Consider the following 23,417-nt stretch of genomic DNA (forward strand, 5'->3'; position numbering starts at 1 on the left):
AATTCTCTCAGCAATGTTTTGTAGATATTAGTGTACAGGCCTTTATATCTTTTGTCAGACTTATTTCTAAGTAATTCTTATTTTAGATGCAGTTGTAAATAGTATTTTTATTTCAATTTCTGATCATTTGTGCTGGTATATAAAAATATAGTTTATTTCAGTATATCAAGTTTGTATCCTATAAAATTACTAAACTCACTTATCAGTTTTGGTAGCTTTTATAGATTCCACCAGGTTTTCACATAGTTTTACTTTCTTTCTATTCTGGATACCTTCTCCCCATCCCTACCCTCCACCCACTTTTTTCGTGTCTTATTGCATTGACGAGAGCCTTTAATAGAATACTGAATAGAGTGGTAAGATTGGACTTTCCTGTTCTTGAAATTTTGAAGAATTTATTATTCAGTCTTTCAGCATTAAGTAAGCTGTTAGCACTAAGGTGTTTTTAGGTGTTTTATTAAGTTTAAGGGGGATCTCTTATATTCCTAGTTTGCCAAGAGTTTTTATTAGGAATGGATATTAAATATGGTCAAATGCTTTTTCTGAAAATATTAATGTGTTTATATTTACAAACAAATGTATATGTGTAAATATGTAAATATAATTTTATTTCATATAAATAAATATAAATATTATTTGCATATTGTTTTATAGCTTGATTTTTTAACTTAACTATATATCACTGTGACGGAGAGAAATCTCATTCTATTTTCCAGTTGCTTATTGTCCATTATGTGATTGTACTCATAAGTCAATTCCCTATTGGTGGATTAATGGGATGTTTCTAATTTTTACTAGTACTTACAATGCCATCATGAATAACATTTAACATAATCATTTTGTATTTTGTCAGGGTATGTTTGGAATAAATTTTCACATGTGAGACTGTTAACTGATAATGTAAATGTAATTTTTTTAGCTATTTCATTTTCACTCAAGGTGTAGGGGAATGCATATTTATCTCTTTGTGATATATATCAGAGATATGCTTCCCAGATTATCATTCATATCTCCTTTTTACTTTGATTATGGTGTCTTTTATCATACAATTTATCTTTTTTTTTTCTTTCATTGACTTTATGTTCTGAATGATATGTAATGAGAATATTTTCCTTGATCTAGGTTAAAAAGGAATGCATCCTTGTTTTCTTCATAGGTCTGGGTATTGTTATTATTCCTATAACTGTTATTATTACTTTTATATTTATGCTTCCTCTTCCTTTGGAATTTGTTCTTGTGTATATATTATGCATCTTTAGCTGCTGCTTTTATTGGTCACTTGGGACTTAAAAGATGCCTCTTGAGAGTCCATGTTAGTAGCAGCTTATATACAACTCCTATGAAATGATCAGCTTGTAATGTGGGTTTACATTTCTGTCCTATAACAATGCTCATAAAGGAAAAATATTGTTGTTGGGAAAGAATCTTCGGGACCTTAAAAACAAAACAAAACAAAAGAAAACCTCCTCAATATCATTCGATAATTTCATAGGTAAACTACATTTGGGGTTATTTGGTGGCTCTACAGATAGCACTGGTAGACGGTTTCAAGAAGCATGTTTTGCCCATTATTTCTTAGAGCTATTCAAGAAATCTGAGCATCTTGAATTCCCTTAATATTTAAAATAAATCTTGCCAGTATAACAAGAGATAAGAATTACTATTGATTGCTATTATTTTAAACTCCTCATTAGACTGGTTATTCTGTCTAATTGTGGACACTTTTAAGATAAAATTCTGTAATTGTGGTTCTTCTAGTAACCTAGCAAAACTGTAACCTGATAAGCTGGTAAAATATGAATTTCTTTGGGCTATTACAATAGTACAGGATTTTTAAGACAAAATATGAAGCCCTTTACTTTGCTTTATAACCTCTTAAAAGCATTTCTGGCCTCCTCTTTAATGTCAATTGTCAATAGACTAATTAAAACACAGTCACACGTCCTATTTCCCTATTTTTATATTATAAAGGTCAATAAAAATGGCACAAAGACTTTGCTCAATTTATTTTTTTAATTTCTGAGGAATAATAATACCATACTCTCCATTTTATTCAATCAATTTAGCAATTCTCTAAGTAGCACTCAAGCAGGAGGAGAGAGGGATGGTATCTTTTCTGGGAAGTCTTTCTTTTCAAATTCTATTGAATTAACCCCCGTGGAACTTACTTAAAGACAGGAATTAAGAAAAGAAAACTGAACTGAGAAGCCCGGGAAAAGCTTATTTTGTCTCTTGAATCCCCTGAATTCATTCAAGGTTTCTGCTCAAACTGTTAGTCACTCATTAGTTTTTAAATGTTGGTTCCATCCAATCAGGTTCTCTTTTTCCAGAGCACCGCCCCCCGCCCCCATCCTGTTTGTGTTATTATCCCCATTTGCTCTGATCGGGCTAGGAAACACTAATATTTTTATTATACATTCTTCTTCACAGTATATGACTCATGAGTTCTTTAGACTTTAAACTTTGATATGTACAGCTAAGCTTTTAGCATTCACAAAATCCTTTTCGTTCTCAAAGTCCCTGATTCTTAAAATTGGGAAACATGGCTTTCAAATTGCTCTTTGCTACAGATTTATAGGTATCTTCTGCAAAATTGACACTCCACGGAATTTCTTTCATTAAGACAAGCAATAATCTGTCAATTGCCAAATCCTGTGCATATGTTTAGTCCTTATTCTACTTGACCTCCCTGGCTTTTGGCACTGCTAATGACTGTACTGGAAATTTATTCCTCCCAGGTTGTCTGTGTGAATGATCATCCTTGATTCCCCTCCTGTCTCTGCAGATCACTTGTTACAGCTTTCCTTCTCGTCTGCACACTCCACCTGGCGTCCCAAAGGGATCAGCTCTATGTACTTTCCTCCTCTAGTTTAGATATCCTTCCCATGATTTCAGCTCCCATTTATTATGCTGAGAATACTGAGATCTGGATTTCCAGCACAGACATCTTGCATTCCTATGTGGATACACAGTCAACGGCTGTTGCTTTTTTTTTTTTTTTTTTTTGCTAGTTTGTCTCATTCAGGCATTAACCACATTGTGTCTAATATGATCTGGCTCTGCTTCCTGTCTGGCCTCATATCCTGCCGTTTTTCCTTCAGTATTATTGTTCAAGAACACCAAACTACCTTAGTTCTCTGAATATGCCATACTTTCTTGCTCTTTCATGTCTTTACACAGTTAACTTTCTTTTTGAGGGGGAAGTTTTTCCTAGCACCGTTTACTCTAATAAGATTCATTTTATAATGCTCTCTTATATGAAGCCTCCTCAGACTTCCCCAGTCCAATTAAGTATTTCTTTCCATAAGATCCTTCACAACACATTGCATATAATCTTTGGCATTTCAACTATTATGTTGTAATATAATTGTTTGTTTTCTTATTCATGTCTGTAACAAAGTCTGAGCCCCAATGTTTATTTTATTTTGACATTTCTAAAATCAAGCACGGTGAACTAAATAGGATAGATAGTTAATAGCTGCCGAATGAACGTACGGTATTTAGTGGAGCAAATCTTGTTTTAAACATCTGACAGAATGTACGTCAGCTTCTTTAGATGTGCTGCACTTTCACTGTATGTGTCATTCCTTATGAGGGGAGATTTTATTTTATTTTATTTTATTTTATTTTATTTTATTTTATTTTATTTTATTTTATTTTTTATTTTATTTTATTTTATTTTATTTTATTTTATTTTTTATTTTATTTTATTTTATTTTTTCTGTTTGTTTAAAGAGCCGCGCTGGGTGTGCTGTTGTCTCTAGTCAGGCATTGATATAGTTGGATGATAAGTTATTGTTGAAAGATTTTTTTTTTTTTTTGGTAACATCTCCCCCGCATTTTGTCAGGTTAGGCTTATAACCTCCTTACTTTTAAGACGGTAATAATTAAAAGCTTGTGCATACAGTATTAGTTGACCTGCTTCCAATCTGACCTATGCACACGTTAGCAAAACTGAAGGTGACAAATTACAAAGGAGATATATTGACAATTTTAATTCTTACAGCTCTTCATCATTTTTAATTTTACAAAATATTTATCTTGATTTGTAAAACTTTAATATTCAGGAAATTGTCTTCTGTTATATAAGAAGGCATGAGTCTCCTAAAATAACTGATTCATAGAAAACGCATATGCTTAATATTTTAACAATGATTGTCAAGTGATAAAATTTTTAAAGATATATTAGTATATATATTAGATATTTTTTGGAAATATGCCTAACTCAAGTTCATATGTCTATAGATAAGGATATACCAGATAGCAAATATTCTATAAGTCTGAATATAGAAATAGACATACTAATGGGAATGGAAAGGTTTTCTTAGAGACATGGTTCAAAACTCCTAAATATCCTAGTAGTGCTCTGGTGACCAGGATTTTTAGTTGTTTGTTTCTATTTGTTGCTTATATAACAAAGGAAGAAATTCACTTTTTGAAAAAAGTCTTCCTTTGTTTTGTAGTAGTCCTGCTAATTTTTCTTATCTTTACTTTTACCCTTACCGCAGTTTTTATCCCCATAGCAAATACTAAAAAAGATTCCAGAAACATTAAAAAGTCACATATATCATAAATAGTACATGCATGAAGTAAAACAAATCGGAAGTTACAAAGTTATAACTGAAAATAGGAGAGAAAAATTCATTAATTAGGGTCATGATTTTTGCATTGGCTTTGAATTCAAATAATTTATTATTTGAATAATTCAGAATTGATGGTACTCAGGGAAAGAGTAATCTGTTCAGGGTGGGGAAGAACAAAATGCTGTGTAGGGGAAGGATGGAGAAGCCAGGGGAGGATGGAGCAGTTGGCCTTCTAAGCCAAATACGCACACTTTGGCTCATCAGAAGGATATGATACTAGTCTATGGGGAAAGTCCGGGGGCAAACGAAAACATAACGCATCCAAGAACTTCAGCACAGGGGACATCTTTGGAATTTTTTAGACATACTCCCCAAATTGTCTCCTCTTTAACATTTTCTCAATAAATCTCTTAGTTTTAAAAGCTTAAATAGAATACATGACTCCCTTCGCTTTGTTGGGTTTTGCTGGTATTAATATAGAGATGGTTTTTATTTGAGTCCAAAACATCGTGCACCATGTGCGGGAAGAGTTGTTACCAAAATATTGGCAAGATATCCGATTATGCTTACCTAGGTGCTTAGAGAAGCTGGGCGAATGCCAAGAACAAGGATGTGCAAATGCAATTATGAGTATTATCCTCTCATTTAAATCCAGGACTGGCTGGATTACTTTATTAAAAATAGGTGAAATGAAGCAAAGATCATCTTTGCATTTTTTTTTCTTAATTCTAAAGCGTGAGTCACCTCCCATCAATATTTATTATTTATATCCTATTCCAGAGTACCTAGAGCAGCAGGAAAATGACAGAGAATCTCTGCCAGTTCCTTTGAATCTCTTAGTTTGCCTGAAATTGACCTTCTAGCATACGCATCCTCTGCCATGTCACGTTTGCAACCAGAAATGAATGCCGTGATTCTCCTGCCTTTTCTTTTCTCAATTTTCTTGGCATTGCTTTCTATCTCATTTGGGAAGTAGGAAATACTTTATTTTTGGAAATTGCTGTATTTTTACTATAAAGTCTTATTTGTGTTTTTACTCAGTTTATTGCTATGTGATGGTTTTGCTATGCTTATCATAAATGCGATGTTGATGTAATAGCATGCGAGCCATACATTCTACTGCAGAGAGAAAAATTGCTTGTTGGAAAACTAGTTTGGTTATCATAAAATAATGCTTTAAATATCTAACATCATAGCACCATAGTTTGTTACTTACAGATAAGAATTTTACTGTATTTTAGTTACACTTTAGGAAATCAGTTGAGTGTTTTGGTTCGATGTGTAATTATATATTATGATTGTTCCCATTAATAAAACTGGGTAATATCCTTCAGGGTAAGCATTTTAATGTAGATCGTTTAACTTTTCAGAATGAGATTACAAATGGATTAGTGATAGTAAGTAGGAGATGCTTAATCTCCATATTTTCTTAAAATAATTTTTATGTCGTTTGGAACAGCGGGCTTGCAAATTAGGGGATGGCAGTTGTAAGTTGGGGAGACCTATGCATAGATTTGCACGTTTCAGTGTGGGAGTCGAATTGAGACAAATGTGGCACATGTGTATCTTAAATTGAGTTCTGTATTTCTGAAGCAAGGCTGAGAAAAACTTGAATAACAGTTTAGTAATTTTTTTTTTTTTCCTAATGACACTGGGCCAGAAGAGCCCACTAGAGGGAACATTTTCCAATTCCCTGACTCCAGTAACAGCAAACCTAAATAATTTCAAACAGATAGTTATTTCCGCTCCTAAAATATAGTCAGGAAATGAGAATCTACCCTTTGGTAACTAGTTCCACTATCTTTCAGTCATTATGCCAATAGGTACTATTAAGAGGCCTAAATGCACACATTACTGACACAATGGGCTATAATTGCGCTTTTGAAACTGCCACACAATATCCAATCTATGATTGTTTAGGGAGTTTACATCTACCCATTATTGATGCAACAGCCCTCAATGGCACCTCTGTTGTCAGAGGAGGTTGTGTTGCTTAACGTCCCCAGCGCTGTTTGAAACAGATTGGTAGAACACCACACACAGCGGCAAGATTTCAGATATATATGAGCAAGCATTATGGTCTGTACTTAACATTGAATTTATATGTTATGCAGCTAGACGAAGACTTCAACATTTCGGAATATTTTTGAAGGCTGTTCCTGTTCAACAGAAAGGTTCAACGTAACCAGGGCATGAAATAAGCAAGCCTTGACACCGCAGTCTGAGGAATCATGGTTGGTTTGGGTATTTTTAAACATTACATATGGAGCATATAAGAAATAATAAAGGATACTACATATTTAATTTTTTTATTTCCTAATTTGTATTGAGATATAATTAACATATAACATTTGTAAGTTTAAAGTGTAGTGTGCTATTCAAAATATATAAAGAACTCAGTAAACTTAACAACAACCAAAAAAAAAATTTAAAAAATGGACAAAAAAACTAAGTAGATAATTTTGTTTCCTAAAGAGGACATCAAAATGGCCGATAGACACATAAGATGCTCAACAAAAGATGCTGAACATCACTAATCAGGAAAATGGCCAATAGACACATAAGATGCTCAACAAAAGATGCTGAACATCGCTAATCAGGAAAATGCAAATCAAAACTACAATGAGATATCACTTCATACCTGTCAGAATGGCTATCATCAAGAAGAGAAGAGGCAACAGGTGCTGGTGAGGATGTGGTAAAAAGGGAACCCTTATACACTGCTGGTGGGCAACCAGAAAGGAAAACAATATGGAGGCTCCTCAGAAAAATAAAAAATAGTTCTATCATACAATCTATTAATGCCACTTGTGGGTATACACCCAAAAGGAAATGAAAACAGGATTCTGATGCACCATACGTACAGCATTATTTACAATAGCCAAGATGGAGAAAAAACCCAAATGCCCTCCAACAAATGAAGACATAAAAAAGACATGGTACTTATACACAGTGAAATATTATTCAGCCATGAGAAAGGAGGATATCCTTCCATTTGCAACAATATGGATGGACTTTGAGCATATTTTGCTAAGCAAGATAAGTCAGACAGAGAAAGACAAGTACTCTGATGTCATAAGTAGAATCTAAAAAAGTTAAACCTGTAAAAAACAATAAAATTGTGGTCACCAGGGAATGAGAGGCATAAGATTGATGGTGTTTAAGAGCACAAACTTATAACAAATAGTAAGTCATAGTGATCTAAGGCACAGTATAAAGAATATAAGCAGTAATATTGTATTATAATTATGTAACAGTGATAAATATTGCTACATTGGCAATCAAATTACAATATGCCAAAGTAACACACTGTATACCTTAAACTTACACAATATAACATCAAATTTATGTATACAATGTGTTGATATGATGCATATTTCCTCTTTAAGTACCAAAATTTAGCTAGAGAAAGTATGTTTGTGTCTGTTTTTAGCTCTACTTCATCAAGGCTAAAATAGGTGTGAAAATTTAATAAAAAATTATATATTGTTTTCCATGTAGAAAGTTAACAGACTTGTCAAGAAAAGCAGTTGATAGAAGATATTTCAGAATTCATGTTGTTAAGAAAATTCTCCTTTTCCTTGAATGTCATCTTTAATTCATGAATTTTCTTTTGCATTTTCTCCTCTGAAAATTTATTTTCTGGACAAAAACTAGTAGCTACTGATGCTTTTTGGTATGTCATACAAATATTCAGAAGACAGCCTTAACTTTTCATACCAAGAACCAGAAAGATCTTAAACTGATTAATAAAAAGGATAATTAATAGATATCAACATTGAGATGATAGAAAAGTTAGAATTATCTGACAAAGATTTTAAACAGCCATTTAAAAAAAAAAAAACTTGAATGAGCAATTACAAGCAGACTTAAATAAAAAAGTAAAAAGACTCCACAAAGAAATAGAAGTCTCAGAAAAGAAATAGAAGATATAAAGATGAACAAATTGGAAATTTTAGAACTGACTATAATAACTAAGGAAAAATACTTAAAAGATGGGCTAAGCAGAAAATGAAGGAGGGAGAGGAAAGGCTCCTTTTAACTGGTAGATAGAAAAATAAAAATGACATAATTTGAACCTTATAGAGAAAACAAACTGAATAAAAATAGATAGAGATTCAGGGACCTGTGGGACTAAAACCAAAAATCTAAGATTCATGTCACTAGAGTTTAGGAAAGAAGGTGTTCCTGGTGACTTTGTCTTTGTGTGATCTGTAATTGTAGATTATAAAACCACCTTTAGAGGAGATGCCCCTATAGAAGATTTTATTTGATTCTAAGATTTTAAAAAATCTTACTTTCTTTCAAATTAGAAATAGTATACTCTACACTCTAATGAGATATAACCAGTGCGGTTTACTCCCCACCAGCCCCCAACCAGAGCTGAAATAAATTTTCTAGTCAGTTTCCTGTGCAAGTATTTGGAATCTTTTACTCAATATTTCTTGAAGGAAGTGTGAATGAATGAATGAATGAATGAATGAATGAAAATTTAGAAACATTAGATAATATAATAATATAATGCAATTCTAATTACGATCCTAATAAGTCTTTTTGTGAATCCAATTTAAAAGTTATTTAATAAAAGAGAATACCTGTAGAAATAACCCATCGACTTAAAAATAATTTTTAAACTAATGAAGAGATACTGACTTGCCATATACTATGTTATTATAAATTCATAACAGTAAATGCATTATAAAACTGGTACAACAATAATGAAATAAAAGTGAAACTGAACCCACAACCCCAATGACATTTGACAGTTATTAGCATAAGATAAGAATGACAGTTCAAATAAGCAAATAGTTGGCTAATCAATAAATGGTGTTGAGACATATATAGTAACATATTAGAAACATCTTAAACAAAAGTTTTAAGATGAATACGTGATAAAAGTTATTTGCTAAAAATTCTAAAAAATAGTAACTTTAATATGTGTTCTTACAAATAAAATAGCAATAGGACCAATAAAATGTACATAGCATTCAAATAAACATGTATTTAAAAATTAAAAGATGCATAATTATAAACTGTCATTTTATTATAATAAAGGAAATGCACATTTAGATAACAATGTAATGTAATTTTAAATATTTAGTTTTCAAAAAAATTTCAGCAAGACAATCTGTGTTTTCAGGTTTTATGGAAGCAAATGCTAGCTGACAATCATGATGGGAATATAAATTAGTACCAGTTTTGGAGATAAGGAAGGTAATACATATAAAAAACCTTAAATTGTACTATTATATTTCTAGAAATATCTTCTGAGAAAATAATTATGGAATTATGTAAAAGTTTAGCTAAAATTACTTTACCCGTGTTGTTTATTAGCAAATATTGGACATGGGTCAAATATTCAGCCAAATGAAATTGCATAAACATGTTATAATGTAGCAACACAGTAGGAATGGAGAATGTAATCAACATTCCAAAGAGAGGTTATATGAATAACATTTTGGATGGATTTAATTTTCTTATTTTTTACTTATCACTATTTTTTAAATTTTATATGTTTCAGTTTTAATGAGATAAAAATACCAGTGGCTGATAAAACTTATTTTTAATATCTCCAAAACATTAATTTCTATTGCTTTATCTGTAGAACAAAATAGTGCAATGATGAGATTTATCTGTGCCACTAAATTGAGATTCCCATAAAAATATGCCTTTGTATGATTGATGATAACTTTTTTCCCAAGTAAATATAAGCATATATATATATATATTTTAATAGAAGACTGTCTCTTTTGGTGACAGCAGTGATGTATTTGTGTGCAATCAGAACTCCCTTTTAGAGTGTGTGATGATAGTATTATATGGGAATCTATGAACCAATTTAAAGATCTTTTGCTGTTGAGTTGAAAAAAAAAATCTATGTACAAAATCTTCTGCCTATTAATTATGTTGGAGGCTAACCCACTCCAAGAAATGACTGGCTCGCCTTAGAAATCCACATTGCAATAATAATCAATGTCTGTAGCAGGCACTTGACAGGGAGGTAGCAAAATCATAAAAATAAGCTTCTATTCTCCTGTTTCCTATTCTCTTATGATTCTCTGTGTTCGGGCTCTCATTTTCCTCCTCATGCTCATGCTACAAATGTTATCTGTAATCAGGAGTGAAGCGATGGATGCACACCGCAGGCTGTCACCTGAGTGATTGCACCATTTAGACAGGATAATAATGCCTGGAAGGATTCATGGTAAAAGAAACGTCCCAAAATGTTTTTCTTTCAAAATACATATACAATATTAAAAATCAGTAATGCATGGATTTTTCTTCACCTTTAGCCAAAATGTGCGTTTCTAAGGTCATCTGAGGTGAGCTATTAATTCAGCCAATCTTTCAACCTTCCATCTCTAGTAGGCCATTTAGCGATGTAATTCTCAAGACTGTCATGTTCAGCAATTGGACTGGACAGAGCCTTATTAGAGAAAGGCTTTTCCCTGATTAATCACAATCAGTTCCCATGTTCTGAAGAGCACTGGAAATCTGTGGGACTAGTTTTCAGAGACACTCAAGTCAGATGTTCTTATCGGAAGTGGTACTTTTTATACGCACAAATTTAGAACGTGAAATTCATTGCATTATTTTTTCCATGGAACCGAGTTAGCTATAAATTTAACAGGCCATAAAACATATGTAGCCTTTATTTTTATTCATATTCTAAACAAAATATACTCTGAATGGGATAGAGTTTATGCCTCCACAGTTTGTACATGAGTTAGCTAGATTTTTTTTTTTTTTTAACAAAACAATTACTTCCTTGGCTAATAAACCTATAAATTTTAAGATAAACTATTTTAGTGAAACCGAATATAATTTAGAATTATTTAAGAAACCACAATAGCGTTGAATTTTCAACACGAGACTTTTACATTTTATCTTAGAAGGAATTTATGATATAAATTTGATATAATGTCAGTCCAATCATGATCATTCAGTTTCATGTCAAAATACCACTGAATGTCAGTCGCAATATAAGTCTTTATACATGATAAGGAATTGGATAACTTCAATCATACTGATTTCCCTAACATAACTGTTGATGCCACTTAAAGTAGTGTTTATGACACCCACATGTGGAAGACAGAAAGTATTTAAAATATTGATAGCATTGTCTCATATTGGCCAAATTATAAAAAAAAAAAACCAAAAAAAAAAACCCGATAACAATTGGCAAGAGGTGTTTTTACTTGTTTTGTCAGTTTATGCATTTTTATGTTAATGTTTTTATTAGGTAGTACAAACATATGGTACAAATATTCAAATATCTGAAATTATAAATAGGCATAGAAGTGAAAGTTGTCTCTTCTAGTCTTGTTCCCATATACCTGGTTTCTGACTATCCCAAATTTAGCTGTTAGTGTAGGCTTATTGGAGATTCTTTGAGAGTTTGTATATGAGCAAATGTGTATCAAAGTATTTTCACCTCTTTTACTCAGTAAGAAAGCACTTCAAATATCTCTTTATACCTTTGGCCCCTCTCTTGGTTCACTGAACAATATACCATGGGCATTTTCCACACATAAAGAGCTTTCTCAATTTTTATGACTATTACATAACTGATAAATAGATGCATGTGTGTATAAGATTAATGTTCTATTTTTTTGATTTCTAGATTTTTTTCAGTTTGTTGGCTTCATCAAACACTGCTATCACAAGTAAAACTGTACATATGTGATTTCACTCGAGTATGTCTGTATACTCAAGGATAAATACCTAGAAATGAAATTGCTGGTTTAAAATGTAAATTTTGGTAGATATTGCCAACATTCCATCAGAGTAAGTACCAATATACACTCCAACTAAGAATGTATGAGAGTTCTTATTTTCCCACAGTGTCTCTCACTAAATCTATTACCAAAATTTTAGATTTTCACAATCACAGAGAGATTTTGATGGAAAAATAAGACGAGATCATTGGTATATATGGTAGGTATCTGAGTTTCTTCGTTGAATATTATCCGGATGTTATTCTCTAAACTTGGTTTGTATTGCTGGAAATGTGCTTCCCTGGCGGATTATAACCTGAACTGCGGAGGAAGCAAATCTAACTAGACCTGTAGAGACTTAAGATTCAGTGCGCTGAAGTAAGCTGTTTAATCATGAGGCAATACTCTTACCTTTTTCTTCCCTAATGTTTCACAGGGATCTGACGCTATCCCATTAGTAATAGTGGTTTACTACAGCAATTATTTTTAAGCATAGGAAGACAAAACATATTAGCTAGGGGCTGCATCAGAACCTTGGTGGGAGGAGGTGGCAAAGCATGCAATTAGAATTTTCTCCACCAAGAATTCACACACCCTTCCTTATCTCATGGGATGTGATTAGCCAGGTATGACTATCACTGTGAAGTTAATTTTTTTTTTTAAGTCATTGTTTACCCATATAAACCTGGAAGACAAGCTGGTCAGTGTGAGCAATAATATATTGGAGAACCTGACAGAAATGAAGTTCTAACACTGTGGACGTCAATTAGTACAAGAGAAAAAAATGTTTTCATGAAAATAGGACTTTCTTCACTGAATTGTCTCCATTGATTAGAATCGTGGCTGCCACGTGGTAGATACTTCTTAACATTATTAGAGGAATGGCCTGACAATAATGCAATCATGTTATAGTACAATTTAAAAAAAAAAAAGTTTTTTAATGATATTGATCTGGGTTCTTGTCGGTGCTGAGCCGATCAAGAAGGGAAGTTTTGATGGTGAGACACCCAGTTGGAAGAATGCACAAGAGGCCGACATGAGAATGAAAAGGCTGGCACCGACTTTATTGTGCGGAGCACAGTTCTGTTGGGAAGTGCAGTCTTTTGGGGGCGGATGGTATTGCGTGCATTTATTCTGCTCCCCTTTTTGTGCTCCCCTTCTGCTCTCCAGGGGACCCTGTGGCTCCACACACAGCAGAGTACAATAGTGGCATTCAGCCACACATGCGCAATATAATAAGCTGAGTTATGTTTACATATTTTAGGTGCAGGTGCCCTACAACACTAATGTAACATTCTAAATCCAGGGTCCTATTCCTAGCTGTGGGCCTGGATCACACCCGGACCTGGGACCAGCCAGACCTTGGATTCAGCCAGACCTGATGCCCACAGTTCTAATCCTGGGTCTGTAATTTTGTAGGTGTCTCTAAACAAGATATTTAAACTCTCTGTGTCTCAGATGCTCATCTCTGAAGTGAAGGTAGTGATAGCTATATTATAAAGTATTCATAATTATGCTAGAAATAAAACTTCATCCTATAGTTTTCTGAAGTCTCAAGTTTAAGAATCACAGTAAGGATGTTACACCAGCAACTTCCAGACCAAGAAATATTTCCAGGACTCTTCAAAGGGAGGGTAAGTAGGCTTTACCTGTCCTAGTGCCAAACGGCTCCACCCATACCCGTATTAATGTAATTGGGTAAAAATTAACAATATCTACTCTTATTTTTGTTTGTAAGATAACCGATTGGATTTATTATTCCCTGGAATGTTTGTCATGGCAGAGGCATCCTTTCTTTGCTAATGCGACCTTAACTGGCTTAGTTTAAGCTTCCCCCAGGTTTTTCTCATGTTTATCCTTCTGAGGTCTCCTTCACTGTTTTTACACTTTGTAAATAAGTCTCTGGTAAGCTCAGATCAGGAGTATACTGACTGCGGTTTATTTTAAGATAGGATCTTGATTTTTCTAGAAGTACGGAGATGGCTTTACAAAACATGATCTTATCCTTTAAGTAAATAGCATGCATTTTTAGCCGTATTCCCAATCTCCCAAGACTAAAGAAATTAAATATCAAAATTATATTTAACTGACATTAAGGCTTCAATACATATCAGCACATGGTAGCACATTTATTTAACTGACTTAGCTCTCATTTTAAAAAATCACATTCAAAGTTATAAAATATCTTATCAGCTTTTTAAATTTTTCCTGAAATTTATACACTTGGTATTATTTAGAAATTTCTACTTGTATCCTATATTTTCTCTATTTAATTGTATATCAAGTGTTCAATGAAGTTGTATAGAAATCGGTAGAGAATAATGTAAAAAGATGGCTGAGAAAATAGAATATGCCTGAAGTAAAATCAAATACTCATGACAAATAAGTGTATTTACCTGAGAAACCCAGTCAGAAGAAGCAGGATTAGAACTACTCTCACATTTATGATTGTCTTTATTCGAAGATGCCTCTGTTTTCAGATGACAATGATAATGCATTTATCAATATGATGGCACCGAAATGATTTAAAATATGTAAAAGAATGTATGCAGAAAATCCGGTGATTCTATGTTTTGTGTGCCCTTCCTGATACACAGAAAAGCAGAATTTTCCTTAAAACTTTTTAAAATAAGGATTTTCTGGATATATAAATAGAAAAAATGCAAAGTCTACTCGTACTGCATATTCTCTTTTTGAAATTCTCAGTACCTTCACAGCCCATTTCTAATTTTAAGTCAATTATGTGTATCACTAGATACCCAATCAATTAAAAAAAAATTAAAAAAAAATAAAAAAGACTACTGCTGCTGTGTTCCTGGCCATCTGCCCAAAGCAAACCGTTTTTTTTTTTTTTGATTCCCTCTTGATATGCACTTAATCAAATTTACTTCAAATAGAAGAAGTGATATAGAGATCAAAGGAAACGTTTAGCTATATATTTCCTGCTCATTACTTGGTAAAAGATCACCTCTTTTTAGAGGAAGTATGGAAGAGTTTTCTTTTCTTATACCCATTTTGAATTTCCTCACTGTAATTTTATAGCATATAAAGGCGCTATGGAAAAATACAGTCAGAAGGCTATCTTCTGGTTGCTGATTTTCTCTAGGTAGTAGTCATCAAGATGCATGAAATCATTTGGGAAATGGCAAAATTTATCTAATGTCTATATTATAGATTATATTTTTACAGGATATCATGTGATCATAACTTCCTTTTGGATGAAATTAATTAATGTAGTCCAAAGATTTTTGGAGCCAGGAGATATTTTGAGATTATGTTTCAAGATAAATTTATTAATGACAAATTTCGTATTGTTTTTATTTTCATACAAAATGTGTTAATGATGTTGATACTTTTCTTCCTGGTTAGATGCCCACATTCCCAATCTACTTTTACGATTGACACTAATTGGCAAGTTTTTTGGCAGTCACAGCTAGGAGACAAATGACCACTGGACTCAGAAAGTAAACAAGGTATTAAATGCAGGTTAGGGTTAAAGCACACTGAGTTGGGATCTATGTGGCCATTGTTTGCTTCCACTGGGTTTTAATCAGGGACGATCTAGAATATCTAAGCTGATAATTTAAAATTATTGATACATTTTATATTCTAAATATAAATTGATCAATTAGTGGCTTCTTTATATAACTTCCAAAATAGTATCAAAATGAATTTAGCACAACTTCATCATTATCATAAACATGGATGACGTTTGAAAATTTTTCTGGCATACAATTAAGCGCCATTGTTATTAATTTACACAAAAATATACTAACAGCGTAATTCTTATTTTCTTAGACATGCATTGCAAAGTAAATTGGAAAATTGACACAAGCTCTTAATGTCATGGGCAGTTCCAGGAAGAACCACACGGAAAACTGATCTCCACAGACTTAGCTCTGTAGCAGATTTGTTTTAAAACTGAGCAAGTACAGTTGGTCAAAGAAGAATATCTCTTACTTTTTTAATCTAAAAGGCTCATTGGGGAACCTCAAGTTTAAATTGAGGACGTGGGAATCATACAGGTATTCCAATAGTGGAAAGTAGAGTTTTGGAGGTATCCATGAAGTGTTTGAGTTTCTTTATTTCTATTTATTGGTTTTTCTCCATTTTAAAATACCATGGTTTTTGGAAGTTGTCCCATGAAGTATGAGTAATAATGATCACGATGGGTACCGAAGGAGGAGGAAAGCTAGTACTTCTCTATGGTTGGCTTTTGATATTTCTATTTTATTTGACTTTCTCACCAGAGTAAGAAACAAGATAGGAATTCAAAATAAAGCCCTCGTCCGTAGAGTGTGGTAGTTGAAAGCTTAGACAGATCTTTTGAATTGTGCTCTAGCCTCTTAAAGCTGTGTGAACTGAGGTAGGTAATGTAACTCCTCCAAAGCTTTACTTTCTCAACCTGTATAATGGAGGTAATGCCACCTCATGATCTTGTGACAAAGGCAACATGAAACATGCAGAGAATGTACATTTCACATTGGTAGTGATGAGTAATATATTGCAGCCAAGATTATAAGTTATGGGAGAAAAAAGGAAGCATGGGTTTGGCACTCCATTCTTTTCCCTCAGTACCCTGTAGCTCATAAGACTTAACTATGACGGCTTGCCAGTTGATGGTTAAAATTTGGTAGTAGCAACCTCATTTCCCAGCATTCATAAGAAATGGAGCATTGTAGTAACAAAACTTTAGGAATGTGCAATTTGTTCACCTCCATGTCATAAATTCAAATTTAAAAATTAGAATAGTCATAAATCTTAATCTGATAAAGCGCTATTAGATTCATATATCCAGTGTCATTTTCATTAAATTATCTCCACTCAGGCATTGCGTATAGAATTTAATAGCAGTAAAAGGTTAAGTTTCGTTGTCATCTGCCTCAAAAATTATAAACACTAACTTTGACATCCTCTTATTCTTTCCCTCTTCATAGATATATTTTTCTCTTCATATATATATATATTTATATTACTTAGGTTAAACTATGACAATGGTATATAACTTTTTAGTTAAGAGCTCATAATTTTTTCAAATTTGGTATTAGACTTAAGTTAGGAAAGCTCAATAAAATGTTAAAAACGTACATTCTAAATATTTTGCTTTATATTATTTAAGTTTTTTTTTATATGGCATAATTTTGAACAAATTTTGTATTCTTTGACCCTACTGTTAATCAATCTGACATAGTCTATATTACTTGAATAAACAGTCAAGAGAGTGTTACAAAAATAAGAACTGGGGACAGATAAGTGGTGGCCCACCGGCAGACAATGAAGCAAGTTTTATATGGAAATGACTCTACAATACTTTAGAATATGCATAGATGAAAAATGTTCGATATGACTTATTTGTTTCAAAACTATGGAACCATGTTCTTCATTCATATACCTACACAATTTTTGATCACTCCTATTTTTATTTAAAAAACATTCCCAAGGCATTTCCATTTATTAATAAATTGCACATTTTTGCTACTGTTTCAATGTATTATGTACATTATACATTGAAAAAAGTAATAACTAAAAATGTATGAGAAACCAAATACTAATAGAATTTTAATCATTTCTTCAACTACCCCAGTTTATCCCAAGTGTATGCGTATCCCAAATACTAATAATTTGGTGATGAAGTTTTATATTGTTTGTTGTCCATATAATTTTTCTAAATTCCGAATACTCTTTGTTTAAAATAAGAACTTAGTAATATATACTCCTGCTTAAATGTATATGTGATTATTCAAGAAATATACCCAGAAATTATTTTTAAAATGTCATTATGCACATTTTTTTAAAGATAAGTTTTATAAGTATATAGATATATACTGTATATACTTATTATCTATAAGTATTTATGTAGATTTTGATGAATTTAAATGCTACAATTAATATTTAAAAATTCATATAAAAATAGTGTTTAATCTTCTATTTTTCCTAAATGATTTTAAAGTACACTTACCTATGGCATTTAATGATGGCTGCAACTTATGATTGATATAACACATACAGTTGTAAGTGATTTTTAACAGCATTTTTTTTTTATTATACATTTATTGGTGACTTCCAATTTAAAATAAATAACCAAAAATCGTTAGACAAGTACAAACTGGTCAACAATTATTATATCATTAGAATACAGATCCATGAAATAAATATGAATAAAATTAAATGGGATTTTATTACCAGTAGATAATCTGTGACTGAGTGGTAATAAGCCTAACAGATTTTCAAAATGGCCTAGCCTTTAACTTATGATTCCTTCATATTCCTACATATTCCAATATGTTCAAGCAATTAGGAACTCATAAATATTAGGAAAGCCACCTGAAGAAGTATGACAAATATGTGCTTCCAAAAAGAGTGATGATGTAGATTTAATATAAATAACTGACAATATTTAATATTATTCAAGACTTGGTAGCTCTAGTTCTATGGTCTGCTAATGTAGTGTATTTATAGCATACTAAAAATTGCCTCACATTTATCAAAAAATCTTTTCAAATTTCAGGAAAAATACAAGAGAAAACACTTAAATGTATTTCTTATGTGATTTTGTTTGTAAATACATTCTATTAGGATGAAAGGTGATCTCCCTAAGCTGCAAAACTAGCGTTGCCTGTTTTAATCTGAGGTTGTGGTGTTGCTTATTTTGTATGTTATTTTTTATGTTATTCCATTTATTAGCAGATAAAATGACATGTGATTAAAAAGAGAATAAATCTTTTAATGTATGAGCTTTTAAATTGATGAAGAAAGCAATTAGGAACAAGATTGTTTTGAGCTAAGAACTTCACCTTAAGCTTTTCATACTGGCCATGCTTAGTAACATATCACGTCCCACAATTTTCCTCCAGGAGAGACTCCCCAGTAATATCAATTGGAAATGGGTCACAAGTCTATAGCCTATTTTCTCCTTTTTCAGGGATATCTGGGAAAGAGAAAGAAACTCTTTATCAGAAAATCTCCTGGTAAATAGACTCTTAATATTTACTGCAAAAAGATAATGAAGAGTTCTTATCTTTAAAATATTTTTATCCAGATATCCTGGTCTCTGTGTGATGTAAAGGAGCTTACAGTTTGTAGATTTCTGAGGCATGGCTCACTAGAAAATGTCACAAAATTATGTCATTAATGAGATATGAAAAGAGATATTCTATAACTGAACGAGACCCTTTCTTCCAGCAGCGATCCACATGCACTGCTTATCCATCACATCTACAATCTCTACCAGAACTTTCCAAATGTGGGACAGACACTTTAGAATTATATTGATAGTGTTAAATGGGTCTCCGGGAAGAATGCTTGGTTTTAGTCTTGATATTGCTTTTGCCTTTGAATCATTAATAAACGTGATTATGTATAAGACCTATCATTTATGTTGAGGGTGATTTATCAATCAGTCTTTTTTTTTCCATAATTTTACCAGCCAATATCCTCTCTTCTCTTCCTAACAATCCACAAAATTTATTTTATATGTATGTACTCTATTCTTTATTTTACTGATTCTCTTCTAATCTGCCAGCTATTTTATATTGTCTTCTTGTTGGTGAATATGTGGCTTTTGTTTTGCCATCTACATTGATACCTTTTAACCTGGAGATAAGCATATAGTAGGTACTCAAATATCACATAGGTAATTAATTGAATGTTAAACAGGAGAATAAAGCCACCTATGAAAATCTCTTTCGAAAATGACTTAAATGGCATGAATCTGCATGAGCACATGGTGGTAAGAAAAGCAGTGAGTTAGATAGCTGCAGAAAACTTCATGTTCTTAATAGGAGAGAAAGGAAAAGCTGATAATGCTGATCAAAACAGACCCCTTTCTTTATAATAAAAATAAAGCTCAGCTCAGTAGCTACACTGTGCAAACTGATTTTCTCTTCCAATCATTAATTTTGCTGTGGGCAACAAATTGGAAGTACTGGTTGGGTTTTACACAAAGACGATCCAGTAAAACCAAAAGGCAGATGAACAAACAATAACAAGGAGAACCCACCTGGTGCCAATTAATACAGGCGTGAACAGTTCTCAATCTTCTAAATGAAGGCTTTATGAATATGATACTATTATACTTAGTTAAATTCAAAATTGTAATCGTGTGCAGTAAAACAAAATTCAAATTTATTTTAATAAGTATAAATAGGTTTTACTATACTAAACTGAAAAGAAACAATACTTAAGAAAAACTAATCCATCCAAGAAAGTATCAGCTATTTTTTTTTAATTATTGTACCCCATGATAAATTTTTATTTGTATAATTTTCTGTACTACATTGTCAGATTTTTGAGTAATATGTTTTAATTATTTATTCTCTGAAGAGCAAAGAGCACCTTTTGTACACTATGGTCATGTAATAAATACTTCAAGAATAGGTAGATGAATGCAAGACACATGATTTGTGCAGGCCAGCCCATTTTATAATAATACCTGGTAAATGAGTCATCATCATGAAACTATGCAGCATTTTAAGTCAGAAACGGGAAAATATAAAACTATTGATATGTTTAGATCATTGTATCTAAAAACTGTCCATTGGATTATTTGGTTTTAACTGTGAAAAGAATTTTGTGCACAAGTATGAGAAATTTAAATATTTGTTTTTCCTGCAATGATTGCAGAACATTTAACATGCTAATATATAGCGAGAATGATGGATGTAATGTAAATTACTTTATAACTTTATTTTATGAAATCCTTAAAACTCTTGTTCTCAAGGACACAATTTTAAAAACTCTGGTTCAGCAACTGTTGAATTACAGCCAATCATTTTATGTAATATTTTACTTTCTCCAAAACTGTTGTTTGTTCACCAACATAGTATTTATTTTAATTACTTAAAACATGGAGGTTTTGGAATTTAATATCAGTGATTTCATATTTTTTTAGAAAGTCACTACTGAATTAAATATTTTACCATGTGATCCAGCAATCTTAATCCTTGGTAGCCATTCAAAGTAATTAAATACCTTTACTGATTGTTGGTTTTATGCTGGGAGCTGTACTTCAACAGCTTAAAATCTGGTTGGCAAATTGAGACATTGCTGAACAATAATAAATAAAAAATAGTATGTAGTACAGGACAATCTAAAAGACTGCATGACTTTTAAAAAATAAGTAGTCATTTGAAGAAAATCATGGAAAGTTACAGTAACAAGTTAGTACCAAGGCGTCATTAGCTAAATCGTTTTGTCAAGAAAAAAGGTTGAGAATATTATTGGTCTTTTGGTATATCAGACTTGTTTATTACTACATAGGTTTATCCTAAGAATTTTAGCTTCCTAATTCCTGGAAAAATGGGTCCATGCCATCACATTCGTAATTATTGATAGATTGGTTCAGATGCTACTGTTTGTCATATAGTCAATTAAGTACTTTATAATACAAATTATATCTAAAAAGAGAGTCAAGTTTTGTGTTGGCCAGGGTGTTCTTCTACCAAAAGAACGGTTATTCTAGGAAATATAATACAATTAGAAATCAATTTAGAAAGTCACGGAGAGGACAGAGGCTTTTATAAATAAGCTTGCCTTGGCTCAATGAAAACTCTCATGAGGTTATTTGAGGTTTCTGGGTCCTGTATTCCTGACTATACTCTCTGAAACCTGCTTTGTTTCAAATTTCTAAGTCATTCTTTTATTCTTCTGATTGTCCCACTGGGCCTACTTTTTGCTTTAGAGGGAGATCTACTAGGCACTAATCTTTCTTTTAACATCCATTATGTTCAAGAAACCATTTCCATTGGAAAAAAATATATACTCAAGGGAGATGGTTCTTGGATTAGTAATTTGCAGATGGAGCATGAGAAAGGAAGTGGGAAAAAATAATAAAGTTAAGCAGAGTTTTTAAGTGCATGATTAGAATCAGTACCACAGTCACAGAAGGCTTCTCCTTTTATTGATGTTTTTATCCAAACATGTTCAGAAATACAGGGTTGAAAGTTTTAGTTAAATATATCTTAAAATTCCTAACTGTCGAAAGCTCTTTGCCATTCCCATCTTACAGAGTGAACCTGTTAGCTGATAACTTGCTAACCATGTCAATAATACTTAACTTTTTTTGTATGATAATATTAATGTTTTCTCATTTATAGACTTTACCGTATAGAAAACACATTAAAATAATTTTTTCATTAGGTGTTTCCAGAAATCTCTTAGAACTAATTATTTTGCAGATAAAAATTCTAAATCAGAGAGAGATTGTCACAGAATCTAGAAAGTTTTACAATTAGGACCATAAATGAGATATTTTGACTTTGAATATTGTGATTTTCAAGACATTTTTCAGTAGAAAACAGCAAATTATCTATAGAGCTAAAGCTAACATTAAAACATCACTTCAGCCCTTCTCATCTTACCTGATACTTCTAGACTGTGTTCACTCTCTGACTTGCAAGATTCCCTTTAAAACACAAACAATCTCGTCTCTTTGTATGGGGGGAATTTTTATGGTAAAGCTTAAGTAAGCTAGTGAAACTTTACTTTTTGGGTTGAAGGCAATCTTAAGAAATGGATGGTGAAAAACCTGGTCAGTTCTAAAAATGCAAATTGACTTTGGCCAATGGGAAGGATACTGGATTGCTCGACTCCTTCTGTCACATCCTGAATTTCCTGGATTCAGTGGGAGTGACTCTACTCCAACTCACAGAGCAAACCCAAAGGACATAAGTCAGTCAGTGTATTCTGTGATCTCCTCCCCTTAGGCCTAAATCAGTCATATACGAACTAATACAGTTCAGTTCCTAACTTTTGAGTAAGCTGTTTTTGAAGTAGAATCTTTGATCTTTCTGTAAGATTTGCATTAAAAAACATGTTGCCATGAGAGAACTTCTCAGTTATATGATCCGATGATTTTCTTTATTGTTTGAGGTAATCGAGTCTTTTGTTGTTGTTTGTTTTTGCATCATAACTAAATGCACCTTACTTGTTACAGCGGGGTGTAACAAAAGCATTTCATTGGCATCTCTTAAAGCCAAAAGAAACCCCCAAATCTTGGCAGAATAGTAACCTCTATCATCTCTTTCTAAGCCCTTGATTACATCATAATGATTCAACTATCTGTTGTTGTTATTCACATCTATTGACTTTGATCTCGCTGACTATAAAAGTGAAAAAG

Source organism: Rousettus aegyptiacus, unplaced genomic scaffold (assembly GCF_014176215.1).
Source record: "Rousettus aegyptiacus isolate mRouAeg1 unplaced genomic scaffold, mRouAeg1.p scaffold_m13_p_11, whole genome shotgun sequence".
NCBI lineage: Eukaryota > Metazoa > Chordata > Mammalia > Chiroptera > Pteropodidae > Rousettus > Rousettus aegyptiacus.